This window comes from Pinus tabuliformis, chromosome 9, assembly GCF_031772625.1.
Source record: "Pinus tabuliformis cultivar Carrire ecotype Pingquan chromosome 9, CPIR1, whole genome shotgun sequence".
Lineage (NCBI taxonomy): Eukaryota > Viridiplantae > Streptophyta > Pinopsida > Pinales > Pinaceae > Pinus > Pinus tabuliformis.
The window spans coordinates 1,769,445,778-1,769,456,858 of NC_142307.1; positions in this window are offsets into that span (position 1 = coordinate 1,769,445,778).

Consider the following 11,081-nt stretch of genomic DNA (forward strand, 5'->3'; position numbering starts at 1 on the left):
AATACACTGAAGAGCATGGTTGTCAACATACAAAATAAACTCTTTAGATAACAAATAATGCGTCCATTTCTTTAGTGATTGAACCACTGCATAAAATTATTTATCATAGGCTATGTATTTCCTCCTGGACTCATTTAAGTTTTCACTAAAATAGGCAATAGGTTCGCCCCCTGGCTTAGCACTGCTCCGATTGTATCATTACTGTCATCAATTTTCACTTGAAAGGGTTTATTAAAATCTGGAAGAGAAAGCACTGACTTCTTTGTGATCTTTTTATTCAATATCTGAAATCCTTTTTCATCTTCATGAGTCCACTTAGATGGTTGTTGATTCTTCTTTACTGTCTCTACAATTGGAGAACTCATCTTACTAAAATTTCGAATAGATTTTTCATAAAATCTAGCCAAACCATGAAAACACCTAACTTCAAAAAAAATTCTAGGAGAGGACCATTCAATAATAGCTTTCACTTTAGATGGATCGATCTTCAATCCTTCTCTAGAAATTACAAATCCCAGATATACCAACTCTGACTTTAAAAAGGAACATTTCTTCAAATTCACAAGCAACTTTGCTTGTTGCAAGCTTTCCAATACATACCTCAAATGTCTTAGATGACCCCCCTTAAACTGACTATAGATTAAAATATGATCCAAGTATACAATTAAAATTTTTCCTATGAACTCCTTCAGTACCTCATTCATCAACCTCATAAAGGTACTGGGTGCATTGGATGGGCCAAATGGCATGACCATCCACTCATGCAAACCTTCATTAGTCTTGAATGTAGTATTGCACTCATCTCCCTCTCGAATCCTTATCTGATGGTATCCACTCTTTAAATCAATTTTGGAAAACCACCATGCACCACTCAAACATTCAAACAAATCATCAATACGTGGCAGGGGAATATGATACATGATGGTAATCTTATTCAAGGCTCTGAAATTTATGCTCATACACCATCCACTATCTTTTTTAGGAGTCAACACCATAGGTATTGCACATGGAATGAGACTCTATTTGATCGGTCCCTTATCCAACAACTCTTGCACTTGTTTTTTGATCTCTTCATTTTCTCTAGGTGTCATACGGTAGGTAGACTTATTGGGAAAACTAGATCTTGGTATCAAGTCAATGTGGTAAATGATACTTCTCATTGGTGGTAACTCACTTGGTAGGTCTTCCACTACAATATCAATATATTATTCTAACATTTCTTGAATCTCTACAGAAAAATCATAAATAGTACTAGCAGTAAGAATTAATGTAGGCTTGCAAAAAATAGAAAAGTTTACCTCTTCTGGTTCCAACTACTATAGAAATTCCTTGGAACTCATCAGTGGTGTCCTCAAATCAATGCTCTCAAAAATTCCTTCCTCCTATAGTGGAAACAAGGTATGATTAATGTCATCCTTCTGGAATTTATAAGTATTCCTCTTGCCATCATGCACTACACTCTTGTCAAACTGCCACAGTCTTCCAAGAAAAAAGTTACACACATCCATGGGCATCACATCACACAAAATCTTGTCTCTGTAGCTGCCAATTTGTAGATCAACCTCACACTATTCATTCACCAAAATTTGATGCACCCTATGCAGCCAAGACAACTTGTAGGGTGTTGGGTGCTTTTGCTTCTTCAAATTCAACTTCTCTACAACCTCTATAGATACCATATTATCTGTGCTACCACTATCAATCACAACTTTTCATCATTTACCTTGGATCTTGCAAACATTCCGGAAAAAATATTTCCTTTGAGCTAGATCTACAACTTCCTTGTCTTGTTTGATTAATACCTTCTTCATCATTAGAGCCTCTCTTATCTCTGACACATCTATTTCTTCCTCCACCTCTGTCTCTGCTTCTTCTGCTGGAGCTGTAACAACATTCCTTTGGCCAACTTATCTATTCTCTATACATTCATATTCCATATGTTCAAGCTTGCCACATCTGTAGCATCGAACCTCTCTCCCGCCTCTTCCTCATCCTATGGAAGAAGATCTTCAGGCTCTGGAATCACCTTCCTTCTGTCATTGTGGGTTGTGTTGGGCCTAGAATCCCCCACAACATGTTTTGGGGCTCAAAGCCCAAGTTTTGGTCAAATAATTTTGTAAGACTTCGCGAATTGTGGGCGCGGAGCGCGAAATGTACATTGAGTCATAGGGTTGTCCGTCTAAGTTCTATAATGTAACGTAATGTCATGTCGGCCTACCCATGGTTTGCGGACCATGGGATTGTATAAATGAGAGCGAGGCTCTAAGTTGTAGGAGGAATAGATGGATTGATGAATGTAATGGATGCAAGGGTCTAGTAGCGGATAGAGAAGAAGTCTAAGTGTCTTGGGTCATAGTAGTAGGAAGAGGTTTTGCAGCTGAGTGTGCAGACCCCTGCAGCTGAGTGCGCAGGGTCGAGTTGAGTCTGTAACCCAAGAAGAAGAATAATAAAGAGAAGTTTGATTCCAAATATTGTGTATCTGCTTTTGTATTACTTTCTATGCATTTATATTGTTTTGTTTATCGCACACACTTATATGAATAATGAACACTGTTAAGTATAATTGGGCTCATACAGATAAGTTAAGTAATCGGATAATATCGGGTTAATAGTAAGGAACTTGGGTAATAACACGGATCGCACCTCGAGCAGGGCTTTGCGAAGGCAGCATTGCAGGCTGTGAGGTACTGATAGGTGTGTATAGCGACGTGTGCGCAGTGTCAAACCGCATACCTCCGAAAAACCATCAGACATCTCTAGGGTGCAGAAACCTGGTTCTAGCACCCTCCCATACTACTTCGGGTGAGACCTCAGTCCGCGCTCTGCGGACTGTTGCCGAAAGGGCCAGTAGTACTAGGATTTGTTTGGCTAAATCATCTCTAAACCTGGGTCAGGCCCCTATAAGCCAACAAATGGTTCCGTTGCCGGGACCGGGATCTGCATAAGGGATGTCTGATGTTGTGTCACTGGAACCCAACAAAGGAATAAATTGAAGGGTGGTTGGACAAGAATATTCACGAGTTCGTGGCGCAGGAAAACAGGAATTCGCGAGTATCTAAGGAACAGTGGTTGGAGCGCTACTTATATATAGAAATCCACGAAATTTCTTTGCATCCTTTCCTTCTAAGCTGTATGAGTGGATTGCAAAGCTAGCAGACAGCCAGGGAAGGTGTAGGCTCGACAAACCAATCGTGTGGACTCTGGAATTAGTGTGCAGACTAGAAGTGTCAAGAGATAAGATCGCGCGAGCTGTGGAACATTGGATCAATCGAATTATAGGGGGATTTATCACTGAGTTCGCGGTAGATACGACCGAAAGCTACAATGAGGTGGAACGACGCTTCCTCAAAGGACCACGAGGTATGTATATTAAATCTTTGAACACTTGGATTAAGATGCTATTGTGCGAAAAGCGGGTTATGTGAGGACTACGTGAAGTGGGAAGATCTACAAAAGCAGAGGTGGTGAAGAATTAGAAACTAGTCCCTTAATTTCACCCTCGCGGGAAAGCGAGGAAGAGCTCGCAAAAGTTTCTCCGAGAAGCGCAGTCAATTTGATAAGGTAGAGAATTCCGCGCTTACCACCTCCACCTACACCGCCACTTGTCTCACCCTCCTCACCTCCATCCCCACCCACCCCACCTCCGCCCCCACCATAGTTCAGTATGGTGAGTGCGATTAAACTACCGGTATTCAGAGGAGTAGGAAATGAAGAGCCAGACCAATTCTGGTTCATGGTAAGGGCGGTATGGGAAGCCAAAGTAGTCGTGGATGACAATATGAAGAAGGCTACGCTGGTAAGCGCGTTGCAGGATCACGCATTAACATGGTACATTAAGCATTCGAATGACCATCCAAATGCAGGAATCACAAAAATCCAGACCGCGCTGAACAAGGAATTTAGCAGGCCAAAGTCAGAGACACAATCAATTATCGGGTTTAAGGAGATCGCGATGCTCCCGTGCAAGACTCCCTAGGATCTGGACCAAAGATTGAAGAGTATGATTCATGAAGCCAATATGACTTTGACGAATGGACAGAACCGCACATGGTTTGTAGCGTCACTAACACCACATTTAAGGACAAGGCTATCACAAAAAAATATTTCCACCCAAGCCGAAGCTTTGGAGATGGCAATGAGATTGCATGAGACCCCTATGCAAGACCCTGGTCTGGGAGTCCAACAAATCCACGCGCTACTGCAAAATCTGTGTCTGGAGATGAAGAGTTTGAAATAGGATAGGGCACCTCGCCCAGAGGTGTTCGAGGAGGTATGGTGCATAAAATGCAAAGGCCAGGGGCATGATAAGGACCACTGTCCAGTGTTAGCGAATTACTTGGCGGGAGGAGGGTCGATGTCATTAAGACCTAAGGCACAAGTAGGACCAAGCACGACTCCTGCACTATGGTGCACGATCTATCAGATATTAGGGAAACATACTATGGATAATTGGCATCTATTGCAGAAGTATATGCAGATGTCCCAACAATTGTTTTGCAATTTCTGCAGGTTGGTAGTCCATGATGAACGCACCTGCAGAAGCTATGAACTAATGATGGATCAAACTCTTGCCTACATGGTGTAGACCAAAACGTGAGCCCTCGACCCAAATACAGGAATGGCGTGCGCTGGATTTCAGGGGCGCGGACGAGGTCGAGGTGGAATGGGACCAGGAAGGGGTCACAAACAACTAATTTGTTACAATTGCGGAGGGCCAGGGCACTATGCCCGCGATTGTACAAACCCGACAAGGACATCATGTTTGTACTGTACTCAATTTGATCATGAGGCAGAAGACTGCCCTACATTGATAGCGAGGCTGCGTGAAAAAGGGGTACTCCAGCCTCCTTTGACTCAGAATTTGCAGATGATGAGGTTTGAGCCGCACAAATAAGACCCAAATTTGATTTAGAACGCACGAAGGAGACATTCATGGAAGCTAAGAAGAGCTTCACAGAGGCCTCCACTTCAAGTAGTAAGGATCAACTAGAACCAGGGATGGATCCTTCAATTCTCACTACCTTTATGGAGACATGCACGAAACTGTTATGCGACAACAAGATAGTAAAAGGACTACAGGAACTTATCACTAGGTGCGCGGTGTCAGGAGAACCACGCGTGGTCTGGAAACTGGGAAAGCATGCATTGCGCATAGGAAGAGAAATGAGATTGACTGCGCAAATCGGCGAGTATGAAATGGATCAGGTAATCCTGGATCTTGGATTAGACGTGAATGTACTACCGAAACAAACTTGGGAAGGCATGGGGATACCCGCACTACAATGGTCTCCTATTTAGTTGTGAATGGCGAACCAACAGAAGATCTTGCCCATGGGATGATTGCAAGTGGTAACGGTGGATATTGAAGGTGCGTAAAGATTTTCGATGACAACAATCCCTATCCCGTGCTACTAGGAATAGATTGGGCCACCGATATGAGTGGAATCATAAATTTGAAGAAGCACAAAATGATTTTTGAGAAAAAGTCACTACGCTAAGTAGTACTGCTAGATCCAGCCGAAGGAGAGCAATACACTGAATCGGTGTGCGATGATGATAATGATGATGATCTTGATTGCATCTACAAGATAACTGCGTGAGAACAAGATTGGGTGAATCTGACTACAGATGGAAGGATTTCGTGGGAGCGCAAAAGCTCCTGCACTTCAGATTCAGATGAAGAAATAGAACAATGGCAGAATCGGCTCCAGAAAGTAACAATGCTTAATTGCAACATGATGGTTAGATCACTACGCTGTGTGAAAGCAGAGGCAAGGGATCTGCCTATGTATGACGGGTTGACAGCGGTGGATGAATTCCTAAACAAATTTGAAAGCGCAGTACCAGAATAGCAACAGTTCGATGCTCTGAAATGGGCACTGCGTGTGACGCCTGCAAGATGGTGGGGTACGCATCAGGGAAATTTTGAGGACTGGCACGGATGCAGAAGGATGATGTGCCTACGATTTGGGAAACCACAGATACGGCTAGTAGACAAATATGACAAATGGGATGATCCACGCACACTCCCCGCGAAATGGACCAAGGTCTACGGGGAAGAGCCACAACCTGAATGGGTACATTTATTCTATCATAATCTAGATGTCATACCCATGAATTGGTATACTGAGATGGAGCTTCGCCATGGTACGAGCGAATGGGATGTATTACACGAGGGATTTTTGTTAACTTTCACATTTGAAGATCGTTGGTGGGATACTGTTGATGATGTGCTACAGGCAGTAAAAGCAGCTATCTTTAAAATACCCCAGGAGCCAATGGAAGTACTTCAGCCAGAATGGGAGACACAACTGAGCTGTGCGCTAGAGTGTTACAACGTAAATGTTGAGGAGGATGATGAGGACCCACGAAATATTAACATTCCAGAAATAGAAGGCTATCGCGAGATTTGAGGACCATCAATTGAGGATCCCGACATCACCGCGCTGCTAAAAATAAAGCAGATAAACATTAGAATGGAGGCGGAGCCGAAGTATGCAATACTTGGGGATTATTGGGACGATGCTATGGTGGATAAGGTCGCTAAGTTACTCTGCGAATACCAAGACTTGTTCTCGACCAAAATTACGAACTTAAAAGGGATCGTTGGCGACTTAGGGATGATGAAGATCACCCTAAAACCCGATGTGAAGCCAGTTAAGCAACGACCTTACTGCTTGAATCCAAAATATAAAGAAAGGGTCCGCGAAGAATTAGACAAAATGCTCGCAGCCAAAATTATTGAGCCAGCAGAAGAATTCAACTGGGTGAGTCCTATGGTAGTACAGGAGAAAAAGAAGAAGGGGGGAATAAGAATATGCATGGGCCTTAGGAAGTTGAACTATGCCTGTGTACATGATCCATTCCCGACACCGTTCATAGATGAAGTACTAGAGAATGTTGGTGGTCAAGAAGCATACTCATTCACGGATGGGTTCTCAGGGTACCATTAGATCAAGATCGCACCGGAAGACAGGAGAAAAATGACCTTTACAATAGAATGGGGCTGCTTTCAATATACCGTTATGCCGTTTGGACTGAAGAACATGCCAGCCATCTTTTCACGCATCATTGTGGCTGCGTTCAAAGAATACATCCACAAGTTCTTGGAGGTCTATTTGGATGATTGGATTGTCTTTGGATTAGTTAAGCACCATGTAGCAAGCTTATGCTTGATGCTGGATACTTGCCACCGACACCAGATTGTGTTGAACCTTAAGAAGTTCACATTCCTCGTTCCCTTTGGGAACCTGCTAGGACAAGTGGTCTGCAAACAAGGACTGATGGTGGACCTCTCGAAGATTGTCGTTATTCTAAATTTGGAAGCACCACGAAGTGTTAAACAATTGTGTGCTACTTTGGGACACACCGGATACTATAGGAAGTTCATCAAAAGCTATGACCAAATAACAACGCCGAAGGAAAATCTATTGAAAAAGGATGTTACATATTGTTGGAACGATGATTGCATGAAGAGTTTGGATGTACTAAAGGGGAAACTGGCCTCCGCTCTAATCCTAGTCTTTCCCAAAATGGGATGTGGAATTTCATGTACATGTTGATGCATCGTGTATTGTGCTGGGAGCAGTACTCACACAGGAGGACGCGGAGGGCATGGATCACCTGATCATGTTTGCAAGTCGGAGATTGTCCAAAGTAGAAAATAACTATTCCACCACCAAGCGCGAGGGGTTAGCGATGGTGTACGCGCTCCAAAAATACCGACGCTATTTACTTGGAGGACATTTCAAGATGTATACTAACCATTCTGCATTGAAATACCTAGTGAATAAGCCTGTGTTGGGGGGGCACATATGTAGATGGCTCTTACTATTCCAAGAATATGATTTTGAGGTCATAGTCAAGCCGGGACGCCTGAACACAGGACCAGATCATTTGTCACGAATTGAGACGAGCAAGGAACCAACGAATTTAGATGAGGGGCTACGTGATGCACAACTCTTTGTAGTGCGCGTCGCGGACGGAAACTTCGAAGATATAATCCATTTTCTAACAATAGGGACTACACCGAAGGAATACTCAGTCCAACAAAAAAAGGAATTGGTGGTGCACGCGACAGACTTTTCTGTCATTGCGGGGAACCTATACAAAATGGGCAATGACGAGATATTGCGAAGATACGTACCTAAATTTTAAACGAGGCCAGATCCTCACGGAAGCACATGGGGGCACTGCAGGAGGACACTATCCAGGATGCACAACTGCACAAAAGATTCTTCTGTAGGTTTTAACCCCATATAGAAATTACCTGCATACGAATTCTAAAACACAGAAAATAAACAATGCGAGAGCATAACACATAAAACACATATACACAAAGATTTTCCCCTGGATCCCTCACAACATGATACTGAACATTAATGTGCTTTGTCTTTAAATGATATGTAGGTATTTTTTCCAAGAAAATTGCACTTTGGCTGTCACAGTCTATCCTTATAGCTTCCTGTATTAACCCCATACTTGAACACAATCTCTGCAACCAAATTTATTCCTTGCTTGCATGAGTGGCTGCCATGTATTCTGCCTCTGTAGTTGATAGCGCCACTACAGTTTGTTTCTTACTCATCCAACTGACTGCTCCTCCAAATAGGTTAAACACATACCCACTTGTAGATCTTCTTTGATTCAGATCTCCAGCCCAGTCTGCATCAACAAAGCCATGAATATCTAACACTCTGTCCAATCCTGGTCTTACTTGGTAGCACAAACCATAATCACTAGTGCCACGCAAATACCTGAAAACCCGCTTCACTACTGTCCAATGCTCCTTTCCTGGTTTTGACATAAACCTGCTCAATACTCCCACTGCATGTGTAATGTCTGATCTAGTACAGACCATTGCATACATCAGGCTACCGATTGCACTTGCATATGGAACACGAGACATGTCCTCTTCCTCTTCTTGTGTCTTGGGACACTGTTCAGTAGATAACCTCACACCTACAGAAATAGGAACCTTCGCCGGTTTACTATATTGCATATTAAACCTTTGTAATATTGTCTCGACATACTTCCTTTGGTTTAACCAGAGCTTCCTCTTTGCCCGATTTCTTTTAATTTCCATTCCCAAAATATAGTTTGCAGCACCAAGATCTTTCATGTCGAATTTGGAGGACAATTGGGTCTTCAAATCCTGGATAATTTCTTTGTCATTTCCAACCAGCAACATATCATCCACATACAAGACCAGATAAATAACACGGTCACCAATTAATTTAAAATACACACAGTGATCTGCTTTGCTTTTCGTGAAGCCAAGTCCTCGTATAAATGTATCAAATTTTTGATACCACATCCTTGATGACTGTTTTAACCCATACAGAGACTTCTTTAACTTGCATACCAGTTCTTTCTTACCCTTCACCGCAAAGCCTTCTGGTTGCTTCATGTAGATTTCCTCTTCCAGATCCTTGTGAAGAAATGTTGTCTTCACATCCATCTGTTCTACCTCAAAATCAAAAGCAGCAGCAACAGATAAAAGTAATCTAATAGAAGTTACCTTGGCAACAGGAGAAAAAATATCACCAAAATCAGTTCCCAGCACCTGGGAATAACCTTTTGCTACCAACCGAGCTTTGTATTTCTCCACTTTTCCTTCTGCATTTGTCTTCTTTTTGAACACCCATTTGCTACCAATGGGTTTCCTTCCAGCTGGCAGCTCCACCAGATCCCAAGCCTCATTTTTGTGCAAAGATGCCATTTCATCAACCATGGCCTCTTTCCAGAGTTTTCCATCCTCTGAATCCACTGATTCCTTCACAGTTCTAGGATCATCATCAGTAATAGACAAAGCAAAATTTGAACTAAAAGAAAATGGACTATACCTTTCTGGCTACCTTCTTTCTCGAACTGATCTTCTCACAACGGGAGTTTGTGGCTCTTCATCTTCTGATTCCTTCGCTGTTGTAGAGTCTGATTCTTCCTCCTTTAGCTCAAACTCTATCTTCTCAGGTTCCTTTGGTTGGACTTCATGTTTAATAACATCTTTCACCTCTCTAAACACCACATCTCAGCTCTACACAACCTTCCTTGTTACTGGGTTCCAAAGCTTATAACCCTTTAAACCATCCTTATACCCAATAAAGATGCACTTTTAAGATTTACTATCCAACTTGGTTCGTTTCTCCTTTGGAACATGTACATATGCATCACATCCAAATACCCTCGGATGTGAAAGAGAGGGTTTCTTACCAGTCCATACCTCTTGAGTAGTCTTATCCTCCAACGCTGATGAAGGTGACCTGTTGACCAGGTAACATGCAGTATCCACCACCTCTGCCCAGAATTCCTGTCCTAACCTGGCACCACTAAGCATGCTTCTTGCCCTTTCCATCAATGTCTTATTCATTCTTTCTGCAACTCCATTTTGCTGAGGTGTATATGGAGTAGTCTTCTGCCGTGCGATACCACACTTTTAAAGAATTCTTCAAATTCCTTACTACAAAACACTCCACCATTATCTGTCATCAACACCTTTATCTTCTTCTCTGTCTAGTTTTCCACCAGAGCCTTGAATTCTTTAAACCTGTCAAAGACTTCAGATTTCTTTTTAAGGAAATATATCCATGTATTCCTTGAGAAGTCATATATAAATGATACATAGTACACAGACTTACCCAGTGATGGAACCTTCACAGGTCCAAACACATCACTGTGCACAAGTTCTAATATCTGTTTCGCCCTCTTACTACCAGAGGGGAAACACACTCAATTCTGCTTTCCATATACACAATTTTCACAGAAATCAAAATTCAGAGAGCTATTACTCATACCTTCTACCATACCTTTACCATGAAGTATCTGAAGGCCCTTTTCTCCAATATGTCCAAGCCTTTGATGCCATAGCATGGTCTTCTCTCCAGAGACCACTAGATTTTCTACTCCACTTTCAGGAACCACAGAACTATTGCACTCATCAATAACAATGCTACCTTGCAGCTTGTACAGAGTTCCAATCCGAACTCCCCGCATCAATACCAGTGCTCCCCGAACCATCTTGTAGGTATCCTTCTCGAACACTGTTTTTACACCTGCATCATCCAGCTTGCTAACAGAAATTA